Source organism: Anas acuta, chromosome 26 (assembly GCF_963932015.1).
Source record: "Anas acuta chromosome 26, bAnaAcu1.1, whole genome shotgun sequence".
Classification (NCBI taxonomy): Eukaryota; Metazoa; Chordata; class Aves; order Anseriformes; family Anatidae; genus Anas; species Anas acuta.
This window is the reverse complement of record NC_089004.1, coordinates 5,224,850-5,245,098: the sequence shown is the minus strand read 5'-3', so window position 1 is coordinate 5,245,098 and position 20,249 is coordinate 5,224,850. Positions and strand designations below refer to the sequence as shown.

At 52.3% G+C, this 20,249-nt stretch overlaps 1 protein-coding gene across 11 annotated transcripts in view; it reads left to right on the top strand.

Moving 5' to 3' along the window:
- GNG7 (G protein subunit gamma 7) overlaps positions 1–20,249 on the top strand; it is a 63,213-nt gene that overhangs the window by 4,212 nt on the left and 38,752 nt on the right. For 8 of the 11 annotated variants that reach the window (XR_011090094.1, XR_011090095.1, XR_011090092.1 and 5 more), the window contains one exon: positions 7,556–7,633. The gene's annotated coding sequence lies outside the window, so the exon portion shown is untranslated. Of the gene's footprint in view, positions 1–7,555; positions 7,634–9,570; positions 9,593–11,904; positions 11,929–19,579; positions 19,602–20,249 lie in introns of those variants that run through there. The other 3 variants (XM_068661959.1, XM_068661953.1, XM_068661955.1) reach the window with 3 other exon arrangements.

Below are 20,249 nucleotides of genomic sequence, written 5' to 3'. Positions count from 1 at the left end.
GTCCGTAGCTGTGATTGTAGAAGCGGATCCTGAGCCTCAAAACTAAAGTGGTGCCGGTCATCGGGTGGGATAGGAAATGAGCTTGTGTGAGGCACCTGCTGAAGCTGGCAGGTGGAAGTGGAACTGGGCATATTTTCTATTAGAAATAGAAAAAAAAGTGGATTGTTCTCTCTTTTTGGAGGCGCTGGTTTGAAAAGCAGGGAAGGGTTTGAAGAAACCAGCCGGTGTCCAGCAGCCGAGAGCAGGTGGAGTCCTGGACGGCCGGGACTGGGGTTTGGAGGGGAAACCACAAGACTGGGAATCTGTGCTGATGGGCTTTAAACCCTGCTTTTATGTGGCTGAGGGCTTCCCAGCTGGTTTGGTTGGGTTTTGCTGGTGAAGAAGTCGCAGTGTGTGAGCTGAGGGGACGCTGCCCAGCTCACCGCGGGCTCTTGCTGCTGCCGTGGTGAGGTGAGAGGGGGCTGCAGGTAGGGGGGGATTCATTGCTGCTCTGTGCCATGATTTAAGGTAAAGAAAAGTTGATTTTGGTACAGGTGGAATGAAGGCTGGTTAGGATTGGCACTGTAAGACCTCTCTTAAGAGGAATGTAGAGGTACCTGGGGGGAATCCACCATCTCATCGCATCTTTCTCACCCATTTTTAGCCCCGCGCTCTCCAGGCTCCGACCGGCGGTGCCGAGCTTGGGGCAGGGCTGTGCTTAGGAACCTGCTGCGAATTTCCTCCCGGGGAGAGCAACCAGAGCAGCTTTCTGCCGATTTATGCTGCCGGGGTGCGATGCCAAATTCGTTTGTCAGCGCTCAAATACGCGTCTTTACATCCCTCGTAGAAACTAGTCGAGGTGGGAGAATTTACTGCAAAGACGGATCTATTAGGGCTTGTGATAAACTGCAGACAGGCTTCGTCAAGGCGTCCACAGAGCTGCGTGCAGCATGATGCGAGGACGCTGGGGTGAGGAAAGGATTTCACATTTGTTAGTCCAGATAGAGCAGGAGCTGTGGCGAGTGGCAGCGGCGGCTCTGTGCTCGCGGCATACCAATGCCGATGGAACTGGTTGGTTGCCAGCCGTTAGTCATGGGGCACACCTACTTTGGGAGAGTAGCCCGTGGGTTTAGAGAAGTAATTATTTTCTAACAGCCCCGTGGGGCACAGGCAATTCAGCTTCTGGAGGACAAGGAAGGGCTCGCTCCAGAATATTAGTTAAAAAATGGTGCGCGCACGAGCTGCAGCTGGTGGCTACTTGAGCAGAATGTAATTTGTCCGGGCATTGTTCCTCGCAGGCAGCGTTCAAGACACGAGCTTCTGGAGGCTGAAACAATGGCTCACCCGGGGCAGCTTTCGTGGTTTAATTGCAGTGCTGGTGCTGCTCGCTCAGGGGGGGAGCTGGGCTGATTTTGGGTGCGGAGCTGGGCAGGTTCTTGGGCTCGCAGCAGCCCACGGGTACGGACCTGGGGGTGAGCGGCTGAGATCGGGGCTGCTGGCTGAATGGGGTGCTCACACGGGTCAGCAGCAGGCTTGGAAAAGTCAGCGCTTCTGACGGGTGGCAGAGCTCTTCTTCCTCTGCTTACTAATTAGGTGGTTAACATTCTTCGCCTTATTATCCCACCCTCAGCTTTCCTTTCTAGGGATCCGGGTTGACACTTTGTAGAGGCTCCTAAGGAGCAATTAGCTCGCCCATTTCTGGAGCCTTCAAGGAGAGGCTGCTCTTTTGGTGCATGTTTGTGAAAAACGTTTGTGGTGCCTGTGCGTGGAAAAAACACGTGCTAGATGTGATATTTTTTTTTTTAGAGTGTGTTATCCGCTCAGTGTTGCATCATGTTTTTCTGTCTTCTTCATTCACGGATGCTTCTGGGGACAGGTCCAGCACAGGCTGGCTGCGGCGGTGCCTTCTGAAGGACTCCGTTATCAGCCTGCTGCCAGAAGGCAAGGCCCTTGTCAGGACGGAGGGGACAGAGCAAGCTTTCCTGCTGGCTCCCGAAGGACCTTGGTGATGGTGCAGCTCGGGGTGCTCAGCCCGTTCCAGCAGGCTGCAGGGCTGCGGCTCGTTTCGTGCTGATGGTCTCAGCAGCACCAGGGTTTGCTTCCAAAATCCCGTTCATGCAGGTAGAGCCTGGCTTTGCTGGAGAGGGTTCTTCGCCTCTCTTGCGAAAGTTCTTGAAACCCCCTGATTTCTTTTAAAAACGTGAAAAACCCCGTGTTAGGGAAACATTCTCGCCTTTGGATTAATGCCGTGCGGCAGCGCTGGAACGGCACGGTGCTCAAAATAGCAGCAGCTGCCATAGGCCAGGATGGAGCGGAGTCGAGTGAGTTGTGTTGTCAGTCATGGGAGCACAAATCCAATTCCACCTGCGGATGAGCATTCCCGAAATAGCAGAGGGTTGTCAACCAACAGAGGAGATGTATTGTGCGCATCTCTTTTGTGCGCTCCGTTCCTGCGCTCCCTTCGTTGCTGCAGTAAGGAGAAAAAAAATTAAAAGTTGCTGTGGTTTAGCTGCAGCTCGAGAGAGTAACCACTTCCTACTCTCTTCAGTAAATAACAGCTGGGAGAGCTTGTTTGGATAGCCGGCTATACGCTGTTATTCGGGAGGTGAAACACGATCTGGCTGCAGGCGAAGCCCTGCTCGCGCTTACCGCTGCGATCTGCAAGCCGGCTGCTCCCGAGTTGCTGCTCCCGGGTTTGGGGAGGGAAAGGGAAGCTGTGGCAGCGCTGGGAAGATGTGAGTGTCCCCAGGGTGGGCAGGAAGAGGGGCAGGAAATCTCAGCTTGGGTTTAACGAAGATGCTGATGGTGTAGGGAGTTTGTCAAGGGCTCCCGGTGCGCTGAGGGGCTGCTGGGGCTGGTGGCTCAAAGGTTCAGCGCCGTGCGGGTCCTGCCAGGCACCCACGAGGCATTTTGGGGCCAAAGTCCACGTGTGGAGGCGCCTCGAGAAGCTGAGGGGTCTCCGGCACAGCAGCTGAGCTCCTGAGGACTTGCTCGAGCTGGTGGCCTCGTGCACTTAACCCTTGCTCCTTGATTTAATCGTGTCATTCTGGAGGCTGTTGTTGGCTGTGTAAGTGAAGCCTTCCTCCTGCATTCTCCCCGTGTGTGTGCTGCTGTGATATGGGGTAAATACGGGTTCAAATTCCTGCGGGACTGATCGTACCCTGCTAACCCCATGCCCCACAGGCTGGGTTTGGGACCGCCAGGCAGAGCAACGTGGCCGCCTCCTGAGCAGTTACCCAAACGCTGCTGGAATTTTTTTTAAGTGCATACGAGGTAAAAGTTAATCAAATATAGTGCTTTTTTTTAATTACTGTGAGAGGGAGCCTAACCTGTGTGCTGGCTCCGTTTCAATCTTGCTGGCTGCTTGCTTGCAGTGCGTGGTGTGAAGATGTAAATTCCCGTTCCTTCAAACCAAGAAACGGGGGCACAACCTGCAGCCTCATGCTGATAAAAAACAGGAGGTAACTGTGGGGTGGGAACGAGGGTGGGCTCGGACACTGCCGTGTAGTCCTGGAACAACATTTGAGAGACTTTTGCCCACGCCACCCTTAGTTCTTAATTTTTTGCTGATGCATCAGCTTGCTGGAAGGTTGTGCCTCCTCTTCCAAGCACTGGTAGCACTGAGTAAATTGCAGAGTTCCTAAAACTTGGTGTTTTACATTTTCACGTGGTAGGCACTTTGTCCTGTGGCCCGTAGACCAAGCTTCAGTGAGAATATTGAGGTAAAAAGCCATTTTCACTACCACTGTTTAATTTTGTCTAGGAAAACCAGAGGGTAATGCGAGCTGACAGTGCTCCTGCTCTCGATTCTTGCACCTCCCTTCCAGCGCCGCAGTGTGTAGTGTAGCATCCTAATTTAAGCTTTTATTCCGGAGCTTCTTGCTGGAGGAGAAGGTTAAGGAGCAGGTGAACCTGTTGCATGATCTAATGCTTGTCCCTGCCACCCGCATGCGTTTCTGTTCGACCGGAGGAAATGAGCATTGTAAAGGATCCAGGGAGCCAAACGCTCGCTGGCAGACCTGTCTACAAGTGCTCTCCTCAAGGTTTCACGAGCTGTGTAAATGTGCTGGAGAGGGATGGACTCGTAAGTGAGAGCTCATAAATTTGTGACCTCTCTCACCTGCGCACCGAGAGCTGGCAAGTCCCTGTCCGTGAATGCGAATTTGCTGATTTCTTTGCATGAATCATAAATCTGTGATTTATGGACGAGTCAGCTCTAATCCATTTGTATAAATATCAGTTTGCTTCCTTGGCTGTGCGGCGCTGGAGCAGCTCTCGCTAGGAGTGGGCTTTTGGTGCCATTTGAAGCTTTTTCAGGTTTCTACCGATAGTGGCTGCTGCTCTGATCTTACGAGGTTTGCGTGCTGATTGCAGCTTCGTTAGCAGGTCCGGGTGAGGATGCCTGAGCTGTCGTACAGAGGTGCTAAAAGCAGAGTTGAAATTCAGTTGACCTTGTAAGGACCCTGCGTACGTGTTGGTTCTGGCTTTGCATCGTGTCTGCGGGTGAAGGGCTGATGTTCCCGGTGGCACAAAGAGCACCGCTCGCGCTAGGGCAGTGCTCTGGGGCAGCACGTTTCAGTTCCTTCCCAAGTCTCCAATTACGTTTTTTTAGGAGCAGTAACATGATTATAATGAGGCAGTTGGTATTTTCAGCACCAGGTTAGTAGGGAAACAAGCTATTGCTTTTTGAGAGCTTTTGCTAAAAGAAACCACAAAAGGGCCAGGTATTATTCAGATACCCCTTTTCTAAATATGCGTTAAAGAAGCCTGTTTCTGCGTGGAGCCCTCAAGCACGGCATAGCTGCGTGTTATCTGAGTATTTTGCTATAAATATAGAGCGAGGAGATTAAGAACGAATAGCGAACGGCTCCATTAAAACCAGTGAGCATTTTGTTCTGTGGTGCCATGTCATAATCCCAAGTCATTTTTCTTGGGATTTCAGCGTGAAGCTCCTGGAATGCATGGTAAAGCAGAGCAGCCGGGCAGGGAGGGTGCTGCTATGCTTATTTTAAGTGTGTTTTTTTTGAGGGGGAGAGGGTGAAATGATAAACATACGAGGAATGTTTTAGTGGGGGCGATGCAGGTGGCACTTCTGGTGTGGTTCCTTCATGCTCATCCCTGGTGTCCACACACCTCTGGCACAGAAGAAGAAGGCTCTGCATCCCCTTGAGATGCAGTGGCCCAGTGCTGGGTTATTTTCTGCCTCACCTCATCAATGTCCTTGCACTCGGGGGGCACCCAGGGGTGTTCGAGGAGGGTTGGGGGGCTCTGCTCCCTTTGCTTCTCTGCGTTCTGACCCAGGAATGATAGGACAGGGCCAAACGCCTCCCTTTGCAGGTGATGGCACATTGTGGGCCAGTTCCATGGGTGTCCTCGTATTGAAGACTCCCTGGGAGGCCGAGAGGACTCAAAGTTCCTCCTGCCCTCATGCTGCACCTGACAGCAGGGTCAGAGCCACGTTGGCCACACCGTTTTTATGCTTGAAGGCTGTAGGTAGGAGACCGGTGTCCATCAGACACATGCGCCATGTCTGCGCTTGGTGTATGACAAAGCCATGTGTCAGCACCCCTCATTTCCCCGTGCCTCCTTCAGGCCAGGCTCTTGGGGATTCCCAGTGCCGTAGGGGCTGGGATTTGTGCCAGTGAGTGACCAGGCTGGTGGACATTGGCCCCTTTTCCAACTCAGCCCCTGTGGTGTTCAGGCTCGTGATGCCGCCGCCACCCCTCGCCATGTAATGGCAGCAGCAGCTTGAAATGCCCGACCGTGCGAGCACGCCTGGTCCTGCTGCTGCTGCTCGTGGTGCTTGGAGAGAGGCTGGAAGAACAAAGAGATGACTACTTCTAATTCTAATTTATATTGTTTCCTGCGAAGCTGTCCCCTCTGCAGGGGAAACACGGTAGGGCCATAACAGGAACAAGCAAACATCCCGCGCTTCCTGGTGACTGTAATGACTCTGCTGACTTGAAATGCATCATTGCTTTGGTCTATCGCTGGCTGACTTTTATCTGGGGTGTTTTTTTGCTGTTAATGATTAGACGTTAAACAATTCCCTCTGGAAACAAGCTACGCAGCTACCTGCCCTCGCAGAGGACAGGCCGGCACGCCTGCTGCTTTGATCACACCTTAAAGGAAGCCGAAGCCCGTGGCTGCCTAAAATAATAACACTAATTTTCCCTGTTCCCTTTGTGCTTCCTTCTCTTGTGTGTTGGAGGGTATTTCTCTGCTAATATACGGCGGGGCCTTGTCGGGGGTCAAGCCCTGAGGGGTCTCGCTGGGCCTCGGGCCCTGTGGTGGCAGCTGAGGCCTCGGGCCCAGGAGGGGAAATGGCGGTGGGGTGCCATGTCAGGGACAAATCCTGCTCAAAGCCCGTGGAGACAGGGGTTTTTATCAGAGGTGTGCTCGAGTGTATGAATTAAACACAGCGAAGGTTCCTGAGCAAAGGAAAATCGCAGCTCTAACTGTGCCCTGCTCCCCCGCCTCAAATCTGGTTTTTATGTTCGTCGTGCATTCGGTTGTGTAAAAAATAAATAAAAATAAAGTAGTGATGGGGCCTAAAACGTGGTGGGCCAGGGCTCCTCGGGGCCGCTCAGAAACCCGTCCCTATGCCCCCCAGCTTTCCTTCTGGCTTCGTGTGAGATGGGTCCAAATTCCGCATTTTCTTCTGCAGATTTCATCATCTGCCGCTTGACAAAGGAATATAATGCAGCAATTTTCCTAACCTAAATAGTGATTCTGAATGACTGTATTTCCAACTCCCCTCTAACTTGTACTTAATTTAAGTGTGTGGGCTTTTTAATTTGATCATTGTGAGGAGGAACAAAAAATGAAATACTGCAGATATGCCTTCCCCTTCCCTTTCTTTAGTTAAATCTATCTTTGTCATTCTCTTTCTTTTTGACTTCCCTGAGTTGCTCATGCTATTTTTCTCTGGTTTCTTTTGTTGTAGCTTCTGTATTGCAGCCTTACATCTTTAGAAATATACAATGCATGTATGTGACTGCTTCCTTGCCTTCACAGCATCTCCGCTGTCAGCGTGTGACAAATAACATGTGATTGATGGCTGACTAAGCATTCGGAATATTTCTCCGCTCTTTGTGTGCCCGGTGATATTTTTTTTTTTTGGGTGTTGCGCAGGGAGGCAGGAGCGCCTGGCATCCCTTGTGAGCGTGGGGCCATCTTCAGACTCGAGCCTGAACTGCACTGGATGCAGGCAGGTGCTGTGCCTCCCGTCGGCCTTAAAGCCGGCAGAGCTGCTGGCTTGCTAACCCGTGAATCCATGTGACGTTTCCCTCATTCTTATGAGGTGACCCGAAATAGTTCCCTGAGAGCCGGCTCCGGCCTGGTTTCACGCAGGGAGGACGTACTGCCTGCGTCTGTCAGCGTGAGAAGGGGCTTTGTAGCTGGATGGCTGTGATGTCTGCTGTCTTAAAAAAAAAAAATTAAAAAAAAATTAATTAAAATAAAGATGTGAGGTGCTTCAGTCGGTTGGATCAAAGCCTGATGTTCGCAGAGTAGCAAGCATTCCCCGCAGTCACGTTTTAATTGCTGAAAACTCTCTCTGTTTCCTTTCTTTTAGGAGAACCGGCCGTTTCTCAAGCCAGAGAGCACATCTGCCTTTGTTCTGAAGGCGGCAGGGTGAACGCTCCCTAACCAGGTATGTTCATGCAGCAGCACACCAAAAAGCTTTCCAAACCATCCCTCCTGCCTCCCAGTTAACTCCTCAGGTCTCTGTATCCTTGACTCCCCAAACCACGGACATCTTACAAGGCTAGCAGCATGCTCAGAGTCACCTGGAGGCGGTTTGACCAAGGCCTCAACGCTGTTTGGGTAACAACTCACAAACAGTTGGCGTTTGCAATGTTTTATTCTGTTCCTTGAAAGGCTGGAACTTGAGGGTCAGTCACACAGCAGCCTCAGGAAGGGCTGCTCTGCTCCTGCCCTGTGCATTGAGACCTGCTGCTTACAATCCTGTCACTGCAGCGAGCACCTCTGTACACCCTGCTTTCGGGCTGAAAAGGTGCTTTTTCAGGGCTGGACGCAGGGCAGTAATTGAACTGCCTTTTCTGTCGAGAGCACTAAGTGCTAGATCTCCGTGTACCCTGCATCACCTGGTCCCTTTGTCATGCGAGGGGTGAGTGGTTAAATAATTGTCTTTGAAGGCCGTGTTCCCGAGAGGACTGCTCGATAAATTATGATGAAACTTCAGGCACAATTGCAGCTTTCTGACGGCAGGACAGCTAGGCTGCTGCTCCCAGTGGTACACTGGGGCCTCTGAGCGCTGCTTTGAGCAGTAGCCTCTGGTTTTAGCTCCAACTTTCAGGTGGAGACCGCTCCTGCTTCACTGCTGGGGAACCGAAAGACAGAAGTCCATGTCTGTGAGGGTATTTAGCTGCTCACAGTCCATCAGTAGGATGTCAAGTGTCTAAAATTACCCCAAGGTCACAAAAAACCCCGATTTCCTAAGGTAGCTGTTGTCTGTAAATTGGATTTTTTTTTTAATACATTACATTCTTTGATGGCTGTTAACATGGCATCACCATGCTTTTTATCTGTTACAATATACTCCAGGGAAGGCACAATTGTGCCACGCACTATCTGCCTTTCATTCCAGGTGAAAAGATTAAAGTTTTGGTAGGATGGTACCTTCAAGGTTATCGGTTAAAACTGGCCTACCTTGACCGCAGCTCTTCCCACAGACATTCACTCTTCTTTCTTCAAAGCAATCCATCACGTAGCTTGTTGTCCCTGAGTGGTTGAAACTGAGTTTTTGAGAGATGCCAGCAGCACTTTGGTCTTCAGCATCCTTCTGCAGGGCTGGTTTGGGAGCCTGGGTTCTGAGTGGGATCTCCAAGAGAGGGCAGTGTGTCCCTGGCAGCTGGACCGCGCTGCAGCTCCAGGCGTGAGCTGCTCGTGATCAGAGCAGCAGCGTCAGTCTCCAGACAGCTGAGAGAGCCTAAGTCCTTAAATCAATTTGCAATGAGTAATTGACTGGCACGCTCATTAGCAAATGTATTAGGAGCTGTGTTTTATCGTGTGGCTGGTCGTCCTTTCCCCGGGTGGTGGCAGGAGTACAGCGGTGCTTCCTGTTGCCTCACTTTCATGAGAAATGTCGCCTGTCGGTTCCACTTGCGTCATTTTGCCCTACTTTTTGCACTTGGTGTCTCCTCCAAGAAGGGAGCGATTTTCATGGAATCAGCACCGAGCCTTGCTGTGAGTCAGGGTGGACTGGAGAGTTAATTCGAAACATAAGGAAATCAGGGAGAAAAACAAAAAAAAAAAAAGGAAAACTGCTGGAGGTTGTTATATTGTAATATATCGCCTCAGGGCTCCAAGCAGGAAATGCTTGTGCCAGTCTCCATCTCAAAAGCAAATCTTTCTTCACTGAAGAGGCAGATTTTTACTGAAGTATGTAAGCATGCATCTCTCCCCAGCCCGACGCTTGATTTTTTTCCCTTTTTAAGCCATTCCTGAAGCAGGGCTGTGAACGAGTCGCCACTGCTGGACTTGGCTTCTGTTTTTAGGAGCCATTTGTGACCCCTTTGCTCCGTTCAGCTCTGCGTGGTGAGCAGCCAGCAGGTCACCGCTGCCCGGCGGGACCCCCAGCATCTTTCTGGTATTTAGGAAGCTGGGTTTAATCCTGTCGAGTTTTGTTTAGTTCCTAGATTTACACGAAGACATCTTCGTTGGCGACTTGCATCTTGCAGAAATGCTTCCCTGGCCTTGTGATCACTGATGCATCAAGAGCACCCCGTTTTCTCAGGGTTCATTACGGCTTTTATTTGGTTTTCTTGCTAATTGGCTATATAAAGCTGCTTGATAGCCTCTAGAAGATAGGGCGCTTGTATAACATGAAAGCACATTGAAATAACCTCAGAAGTTGCTTTGAGATAAAAATGTATCCCAGGAGAAATATCCACATTTAAAACCAAGCAATTAACCTTGCTTTTAAACCCTTCCCTTCCTTCGAGGAGACCTTTTTCTTCGCTCCCTTTTCACTTGCTGTAATGGCAGAACAGATTGAACTTTATCCGTCTTGTAGGAAAGGGGAAAGATCCCTTCCCTGGGGAGTGCTTTAGTGCTAGCTTGGAAGCACTGCTAGTTTGTCATCGTGGTGGTTTTTTTTTTTTTTTGAGTGGCATTTTCAGTGATTTGAAGTCAACAGCCTGTTGATGTTTCGTGTTTGTTTTACTGGAACAGTTCTCGAATTGTTGGTGCAACTATGAAAATAGCTATACGTTACCCGGCTGAATGCCTGTCATAATATTGAACAGCAAATGCCTGTGTGCACTTTTATAATGGCACTTTAAGAATTATAAACCTCAGTATCCCATCTGTGTTTCGCTTTGGTATTTACAGCGTAGTGAATTCTCCCTTGCTGCTTCAGCTGGATACTCTTTCACCTCCTCTTCCTGTTGCAAGCAGTTGTTGGGTTGGTGTACATTTTAAAATTCCTCCGATTTTTAGGAGGTTGTCAGCGACATAAAAGGACTTCTTGTGTTGCTTATTTGCTTGGCAGAGACACTGAGCTAATCTAATTACATTAAACGTGAGCATCCCCAGAGCGGAGATGTGCATTGTCCCTGGTTTGATCTCTTTGGAACAGCTGGAGGCATTTGCTAAAACTGGCAGATTTTTTAATTTTTTTATAGGAACAAACTTTCTCCATAAACAAATACTTTTTGCTACAGACATAGCGATTTTTTTTTGTTGCTATTCTTGATCTGTTGTCTAAAAGGAGGAAAAGGTGATTTGGGGATGAAAGAGAATCGGAAAGTCCGGAACGTATCTGGTGTATCTCCTAGCAAGAGGAGGCTGTTGCTATAGCGCATTTTTGTTCCATTAGTGTTTGTACGTTTTTACATTTCATTTTCCAAACAGCTTGAGGAAATTGGCATCCCATAAGTAAAACTTTTAAAAATAGCTCTGTTACTGCTGAAATAAGTCCTGTTGTTTCCACGGGCTGGTGTCCTGAGTCTATTACTGGCTCTCTGAACCCTTGGAAGTGTTGAAGGAGATGGTGCGAAGCGGAGTTGCAACCCCAAATATTTACTGAGGAATTAGTTTGTCCCGTTCCTTTTAAGAATGAACTCTTGCGAATGGAATGTTGCTGTCTGCAGGGCTTATTTTGAACTTTTTCCTCTTTTGTTCCGAGGAAAAACAAAGCCTGAGCAGGAATGTGGGATCGTGTAGGAACCGTGCTTCCGAGCACCCCGGCGTGGGGTGGGAATGCAGGCAGCTCCGTGCTAGCTGCCCTGCTCACCTCAGCTGATGGCTTTGTAGGACCTTGTGCACTTAATTAGGAATTATTTCTTACAGGACAACAGGTCTCGAGTTGCACCTTCCACCCACAAAGCTGCTCATGCACAGGTCCTTTGTGCCGGCGGTGCTGCGCGGGGGCCGCGGTGCTTTCTGTCCTCGGGCAGCACAGCTGCTGGCAGCGTTTCCTGTTGCTCTCCGAAACCCGAAGGAGCTGAGCTTCACAGGAGCAGCTGCTGCTCAGAAATCCCCCCGTGGAGGGGCCTCAAAGCGACAGATGTACTGCTGGGGGGCCCGTTGAACGGTTCCTGCGGGCTGGCAGCTTGCAGCGTAGGTCCCTGGAGGTGTGAAGCCCTGCAGACCGGAGGGAAGGCCCCTCTCGCTCGCCTCTCCTCCAAGCCTTCCCTTTTTAGGACTTAAAAAAAGGCTTCCAGAGCAAGTTGCCAGCACAGACCTCCTAGCAACTTCACAACCAGCAGTTTGCTTCCAAAAGCAAATGTGCACTGGCTGTGTGGCAGCTGTTACTTAGCAAAAATCCTGGGCCGCGGGCTGGAAAATAGCGGGGCTGCTGTGGGCAAGGGGAAAGGAATCTGCTCGTCCCTTGGAGGAATTAATGGGGAAAAGTTAAAAACTCTATGAACTCTGTCTTTTACCACGGATGTTTTGCATTGGTTGTCCAGATGCAATTGCTTGGTAATGATTTACTATTTTTGGGTGTCTATTTTTGGAGGCTGGGCGAAGTCTACCTCTGGGCCTGTACCTTTTGCCTATTTTTAGAGCACTGCGTAGCAGAATTACAACCAGGGCGGGTTATCCCAGTAAGGCTCTTTAATTTTGAGCGTGGTCTGAGCACCTTTACCCCAAGGAACGTGTTCTTCTCCCTTTAACTTCACCGAGATATTGTCCTGGGGGATCCTGAAGCTCTGGTGTGGGTCTGCGACCTGCTTGCCACGGCAGGTGCCGACCTCGTGCGGTTGCGGCGTGGCCGTGAATCACGGTCCCGTGCCGGTGCTGCTGGGTGCCCGTCAGCACTGCCTGCCTGGGATGCTTGCGTTTGGCCCACGGGTACGGCATGTAACAGTTCCCAAGTTCCTCGAGGAGGGATCCATCAGACGCCTCGGAAGGAGCCTTCGGCCATTTGGCAGCTTCTCATTTTCCATGAGCTGTTCTGCATTGCCCAACCGCGCTGCACGGGGACGGGCGGTGCTGGCACCAGCACGGCGCGGGCACCAGCACGGCACGGGCACGCTGCTCTGCTCCAACAGCCTGCTGGTGGCTCTGGGCTTCCTAAATCCTGGGGCTCTTCACTGAACGAGCAGGCTGGAGCTAAGGAGTCTAAAGTCACAGCCAGTGCAAATGCAATTTTCTCTTATTCTCACATTGCAAGCCCAAATCGTGTTATCAGGAACATTGCACATTGAGCTTTATGTGCAGAGGTGACTGGGCTGCTGTCTCGTTCACCTTATGCATGCAGTGGCTTTGATTTTTACCCTGTCACATACTCAAACGCTCTTGAAAAGTCGTAAAGACGGCTCATCCGGCAGCCTCTTCCTGCAGAAGGATTCTCTGAACCTCGTGTGTTCCCTCTAATCTTTTCCTAGCGCTCTTTATTAGTGGCAGTAGGAATCGCTGACAGCATCAGCCACCCGCCTGCCCTGCGAGCCGCCGGATTTTGGAGCATCCGAGGGAAGGAAAAGCAAATTCCTCCTGCCGGGGAGCTGGAAGGGGGTGCTGGAAAGGCTCTGCAGCGACCGCCTCCCACGGAGTTCCTGGCACCACGGGCTTGCCGGTGGGCTGGAAGGGATGATCTGTCTTCCCTCCAGCTTTGCACCGGCTCCGAGGGAACGTTGGCAGCTGCAGGCTTTGCCTCGGGAGATGCCTTGCATTACCAACTGTTGCCGCTTCCAGGCAGTTCGGAAAGGAATTCCCCTCCTCGCCGCTCCCACCCACTGCAGGGTATCTGTGATAGCGCTGGCGCTCGTGGCGCAGGGCGAGCGTGAGCAAAGGCTTCTGGCCCAAAATATAACCAGGGCATGGGTCAAGAAGGACCAAAACCAACGAGGTTTTTTTTCCAGACCTGTTGGTGCGACAAACGCCCGCGATGAGTTCCTAACGCGGGTGGCAGAGCCCCTCGGACTCCGACAGGGCGATGTTGAGGGCTTTGTTCGGGCAGGAGCTGCTCTGCAATATCCGCTGGGAGGAAATTGCAGCCTGCTTATCGCCTGCGTAGGAAACGCTACGAGTGGGAGATAGGGGAGTGGAGTGCCTGCCGCGCGGCTGGCTGCGCACCGGGAGCCGTGCGCTGGACGCGGCGTACTGGGGGCCAGCTGACTTACTGGAGACCTTTGGCCGGCTGGGAAGCCGCTGGCCAGCGCCTCCAGATGAATGAAGGCAGGAGCTGGCCCAGCTCGCTCACCTCCTTGGCTCCGTTGGCCTTGTTTTTGGTGTCAGCGAGCAGCAGCGCGTGGTCACGCTGCGCCCGGCTGGGTCACGCTGCGGGATATCGTGTTCTTTACCTTTGCACTGGGAGAAGCATGCGGGGAAGGAGGGGGCAGAGTTTATTCCAGCACGCTGAGGTCAGGCTTGTTTTCCCTCGCTGAGCAAGAACAGACCAGCCCCTGGAGTCAGCTCCTGCAAGCCTGTAAACAAAAGGCTCATTTCTGCGGAAAGCCGAAGATGGTGTTGTGTTCCTCTGGAAAGTTTTTTTGGCTCGCTTTTTTTTCCCTGCTGCAAACTGCGCCTGGTGCATTAACCTTGGGTTCAAAGGGCTGAGCAGGAGAAACGCTGCTGCAGTTCATCAGGCCGAGCTCGGGGTGTCTGCAGGGCTGGCACCGACTGCAGGACGGCCGAGGGGGGACAAGTGTGTGTCCCCTGGGAGGGCCACGAGGCAGTGCTGCGGGGATGAGAGGGGCTCTCTGGGGTGGAGAGGTCGAAATTCAGAACTGCAGGTGCCTCGCAGGGGGTGCTGCTCTCGCTGTTTTTTCCCCTGGGAGCTGCTCAGGGCCTGTCTTCAGCTGCAGAGACTTCTGATGTGGCTCGACAGCAGCCCTGAACGGCTGTGCTTGCAGGAAACCCCAAAAGAGCTCGAAATGGTGACCGCTTACAAGAGGGATCTGAAGGGCTGCGGTGGCTGCTGCGCCAGCGCTGAGCCCGGGGATCCCTGCGCTGCTTTTAAAACAAAAGGAAAGAAAGGGCAGTCAAAAAGGCAGGTGCACCGATGAAGTTTGAGGAGGAACAGTACAAATAAAGGTGTCTGTAACGCCGTTCAGGTGTTTGCTTAGGTAGCTACGGCTTCAAGACTTCTTTTGGTACAGATGAGGGTTCTCATTTTTTCCCCTCCATCGAGCATTTGGCCATGCTGCGACTCTCAAAGAGGAAATTCCCCGTACTGGGTGTTGCCTCTCGTGATTGCTGTCAGCAGAGCTCAGTTGAGTCAAAAGGTAGATTTGGGGTTTTGGGTGGCTCGTCGTTGGCTGTGGCTTCGAGCTCTCCCCTGCAGCTCGGAGGCGGCAGCAGCTCGGCATTTATCACCTCTCCGAGAGCACCAGAGACACTTAAACAACTGCACATACTTCACGGGGCCAAGCTGCTTGCTATTCCAATCTGTTTGCCATTTAGAAGCAGTAATTATTTTTTCATGCGATAAAATCACGTAGAGCTGGGAGGCAGCGAGCGGGGGCTAGAGCTGAGTGCTGGCTCCGTGCAGCCCGTGATTTACGGGGGCAAGTTCATCCCTTAGAGCAATTAGCAGGAGGCAGCGGGCTATGGGGAGAGCGATCTTCCTTCCAAGAGGCACGTCATGCCATACGAGAGGGCTGAAGAGGCTCTTTACTTATTGATGGCTGAAATTCCCCCAGGCTGCTCATCTTCCTCCCCCCTTTCTCCCACCCTACACGCGGGCGATGTGGTGGAGAACCCGGCTCGAGCCAGGGAATTCGAGGAAGCAGCCGGTGCCTTCCTGGTTTTGGGGTCCAGGAGATGAGCTGGGGCTGATCCCGAACCTTCTGTTGTTGGCTGAAGCCTTGAGGCTTGTGGCCCACGCTCCGTTTTGGTCTCTGGGTCTCGCACCCCGCTGCAGGTGCTTCCTTTTTCCGTAGCGGGGCTTTCTCTTTCGCTCTCACCTTCGTGTTTACACAGAGAGCTGGAGTTGGTACTTGTGTTTTCGGTGTGGTATTTGTGAGAATTTGCTGTTCTGAAAAAAAAAAATAAAAAAAAGGGCATGAGAACTGTCCCTCACTGACTTACTGAAAGCAGGAGATGGAGGTAAAAGGGGCAAGGCGAACCACGGCCTGAAACCCAGCGGGGAGTTAAGTGACGTGGGTTTTGCTCCCTGAAAAAAAAAAAAAAAAACAACAAAAAAACAAACGTGTTTGTGTTCAGGCAGCGAGCGGGGAAAACAAGCAGGGTTGGATTTCGGCTCGGATGGATTCTTGGAAGGAGTCCACGGCTCTCGCTCCCAGCGGCTTGGAGCGGAGCGCGGTGAGCTGGGCTGACCGGAGGAGGGTTGAGCAACGCTTACGGGTAGGCAGGAAGGGGGCCGTGCTCCCGTAAGGCGGCGGGCAGGGGAGCATCCCCACCTCTGCCAGCGTTGGTCGTGTCTCGAAGCTGTCCCCGTGGTGGTTTTTGTGTTTTCCAGGGGCCAGCTCGGTCCTCCTGCCGTAAAGTTTTGAGGTTTCGGTGTTTGTTTCTTGAAAGCTGAGCTTGCCAGCGTGCCCGTGCTCAGCCAAAGGGCTCTGCGCTGGCTTTTTTTTGCTCAAACACCGCTCTGCAGCATCCCCCCAGTAACACAAAGGTGCAAAAGCTCTTCCTTTTCCACCACAGGGGATGCGAGTTCAACATCTGTTGGCTGTCGTCCTGTAGCTAGATGGCAGGGAAATCCAGAGCGGGGTATTTAAGTCAGCTCCCATCCAGTAGCCGCAGCATTATTTATCTCCAGTTTCAGATGTCACAAAATTCAGGGTCAGAAATACCAAGCTTGACCTCCAGGTCGCGAGCATTATTTATAAAAACAAACGAAAATGCCTTCCCTGCCAGTGTGTCTGTTGTGTGCAACAGGGGAAAAAAAAAAGTGCTTGGAAACACCATAAAATTGAAAGGAATCAATGTTAATTTCAAAATGTACCTGGGACGTGGCGTTCTTCGGGATGGGAAATTGATAACAGCAAAAACAGACGACTGCAGTCAGCGCAGCGCCTTCACCACGCTGATTACTGGAGTAAATATTATGATAATAAAGTCGCAATCAGCGGGGCGAGATGTATTATTCCGAATTTGAAGTTCATTAATAACGCACCATCTGCTCGGTGTGCCAGCGGCCGATCTCCCGAATCCCAGTTCCCTTTTCTGGAAGGAATGGGACGGAACTGGGATGCTGTGGCAGCAAGTACGGGTGAGTAGCCAAAACTGCTCTGCTGCAACAAGGTGAGCAAGAACAACTCGACTCTTGGGGAACTGGCAGTATTTGGGTGTTGTTTCACCTTCCCTGCTGGCTGTTTTACCTGCCACGGTTCCCAGGCACCCTTGGAGGGGACTCGTCTTGCTCCTTGGCGGTCGGAGGCGAAGCCCGGTGCTTGCCCTGCCCACGAGGATAGCGTGCTGCTCGTTATGTAACAGCGATCCACCTCCTTAATTAGGATCCACAGATTCCGAAGACGTGGCCCTCTTAGTCAGGAGTGTGGGGGAGCCTTTGTTCCCGCGCAGGGCTGGGGAAGAGCAGCTTGTAGCTGCTGGAGCTGGGAGCTGGAGCTCAGCTTCCTTTTTTATTTTACCCAGCCTCTGCGCGTGTGTTAACCAGCGTCTCGTGAACAGGAGGTGCTGCAGACGGTGCCTTTTTGGTTCTTTTTCCGAAAATTCTTGCCGCGTGCTGAAGGAGAGGTGATGGTGCGGGCGTCCTGGCTTCTCCCTGCCCCGAGCAAAGGGGCCAGGGCGGAGGCAGGAGGCTTGGTACATGGTGGTGCAGGGCGAGCACCTTCCTATTTCCCTGCTGTCTCCTCCGAACGCTGGCATCGTGCCGGTGATCCCACCGAAGCCGCTGCTTTCGTGGCACGGCGAGACCCCGACGATTTTCTCCGTTCTGCTGAGGACAGCTCCTGCACCTCACCTTGTATGCCATTAAACTTATTAAATCATCAGCTCCAGTCTCCCCTACGCAAACAATCAGCGCTGAAGCATTATCTGCCAGTGCTGACTAACAAATGCTGTAATTAGTGAGCTCCGGCTAATGAAGCAGCGTGGTGATTAAAGCCTCATGACTCTTCTGTAGACGAAATAAGTTAAACAGCACTTGTGCTGCTTGAGATCGCTCTAGACTTTTTGGGTGATCTGGGAGCAGAGATCTGGGCTTTAATCGGGAGGTTTTAGCCCGGTTTCTCCATTCTGTTGGGTTTTTCCCTGTGTGCACCCCGAGCAGTGCTGAAGTTTGATTTGCACCGGAGCGACGCCTCCGCTGACCTCGCGGCGCAGAGCCCTATCAGCCGAGCGCATTTTGGAGGAAACGACGGCGGGGTTAAGCAAGGCTTTTTGTCTGCTCCGACTTCCTACAAACAGCATTCCAGCAGCACGTTTTCACCACTGTTTTGCAAGATAGCTCCTGCTGTTTTTCACGCAGCCCTGCCTTCGTGTCCCTCTTTTTTCAGAGGTCTCGAAGCTCGCCCGCCGTAGGGGTGGCAGCGCCGTGCCCCGCACGTGACGCGCTGCGGTTGGACCTGACCACAGCCCAGTCATCCTTTGTTGCCCTGCTGGTCACCAGATGCTGAGTGCTGAGTGCAGCAGCTTATAGGAAATACTCTGAGATCTTTTTCCTTGAAAGAAGTGATGCTTGATGCTGCTTCGGACAGAAAATGTCTTGAATGTGCGGTACGGGAGCGTCAGCGCTGCCTTTCTCTGGTCGCTGCCTCTTGGTGGTGGCACAGCTGTCATCAGTGCTGCCCGTGCAGCCTCGGCAGCATCTTCATGCACCCGCAGGACTCTTGTGAGACCCTACATGTCCAATCCCATGTGCGAAATACCCGCGAGGTGGAGGAACTTCAGCCTGGAGATGGGAATCCGCTCTGCTGGGAGCAGGGCACCTCGCTCACGTCCTAGCTGCGGGTTGTCTTTACATCAGGGGCTGGATCTCAAAGCAGGGAAGGAGTTTTGCTTTGCTTAGTGTACGGTTTAGGTCCGGGGGTCTGGATGCTGGAGTGTTTCAGACCTCCCCATTTTGGGAGATGTTTGATGTCCCCACTGAGGCTTAGGGTGAGATGTGCCATGCTGGCACGCTTTGGGGCAGGAAGAATTTGGATTGGTGACGACTTGCTGCTGCTCTTCACTTGGAAGCACTGAGGTCTGTGCGGCTCCAAACACCGTGGTGCGGGTGGAAACGTGCCTAAATCCCGAGCTTTTTGCCTAAAACCCGAGCTTTGTGCCTGCTGGGTGTGGGATCTCCCCAAAAAGCCCTACTGGCTCCGAGCGCTGCCTCGAGCCGCGGCGTGCAGTGAGCCTGCCTGGGCTGCAGAGGTCTCTGTTGGGCTATGAAAACCTTGAGATAATTCTGAGTTTAGAGCCATTATGCTGCCGCCTTTTATCGAATACCGAATAACTTGGATGCATTTTAATAAAAGAGCCTGTTGCTGTAATTGCAAGGTGCTACGGCCAGCAGCGCGGTCCGGCTGCTGTGGCCATGGCTCCTCGCTGGCCTCCTTGGAGCCCCCAAAAGGAGTCAGCTCGGGTCTGGCAAGCAGGAGGAGGCTTTTCTTCCCACTGAAAAATGCCAAATAACGCTGAGCCTCGTGTCATGGAGCAGCTCGGGTCCGGAGATGGCCGTGGTGGGTGACGGCAGATGGCAGCACCCGTCCCGGTGTTGTTTCTGGCCAGGAGATCCCTGGGTCCCCTGGCCTCACCACCGCAGTCTAGACTTACTGACAGACGGGATTCTTCCCCTGTTAGGTAAGCAAGACGGAGACGCCCATTATGCAAATCCCCAGCCACGGTGTCCCTCTGTAACATTCCTCAGATTGTCTAAATAAGGTGCTGTTTCATACCAAAAAAATTGCAGCACGGCTTTTGGGCAGCATTCAGCTGCCTTGCCCTGCAGGCTTGATTATCTTTTTTTTTTTTTTCTTTCTCATCAGCCTTTTCCTTGGCTAATCAGCCCAGACGGAGCACTTGGTGCTCTCAGCAGCTGGCCCTGCAGCTCCCCATCCCCACGGGGCTGTCCTGCAGGGAATAAATCGGCCGTGGGCTCGTCCCCCAGCCTCGTGCTTGGGTCCTGAGCCCGCTGTGCTCAGCCTGGGGGGGCAGCAGCCCCTGCATGGGGGTGTCACTCGGTGCCGTGACTCACACCCAGACCGAAGGCGGTGGGGATCGATCAGGATTGATTGGCCAAAGTGGGTAGAAATGTCTGTGGAGGATTGACTTTTTTTTTGTTTTTTTTTAATGACTGAGAAATGAAATGAGTCCTTCAGGCCCGATGACGACTCACTGCCCTTCCTCCTGCAAGCAGCAGATCACAGAGCCTCTTGCCAGAGAGCTGATGTGCTCTCTGTGCCATGTGCTCGTTACACGAGCGCTAATTTCTGAGCAATTCGTGTTTCTCTGAATGTTTTATAACGCAGTTCTGTAACTAATATCTGCCCTTCTGTCCCCAGTCTGAGGTTGCTGTAGGCTCTTCAAGCCTCGGAGCGTGTCGTTGGACAGAAATAGCTGGGAGGAGATGCCTGGAGGCTTAATGAGCCGCTGCTGGGGTCAGTGGCTGGCAGCCCAGCAGCCAGGCAGGATCTCAGCTTGCTGTTAGTGCTGCACGCTGATCGCATCCCTTCGCAGGAAAACATTGGAAGGCTTCCGAAGCTTGAATCCACTGTGCAGGCACGTGATTTTCGGGGAATTAGCTGAGTGCGCTGCAGAAGGCTTCATAAATACCTACATGGCCTGATGTTAGGTGATGGCAAAACAGCTACAGCGGGGTTTTTGTCCATGTTTTGGCACGGTGGCTTTGTGGCCGCTCCCGGTGGCACATCCCCCTGTGCTGCCAGCTG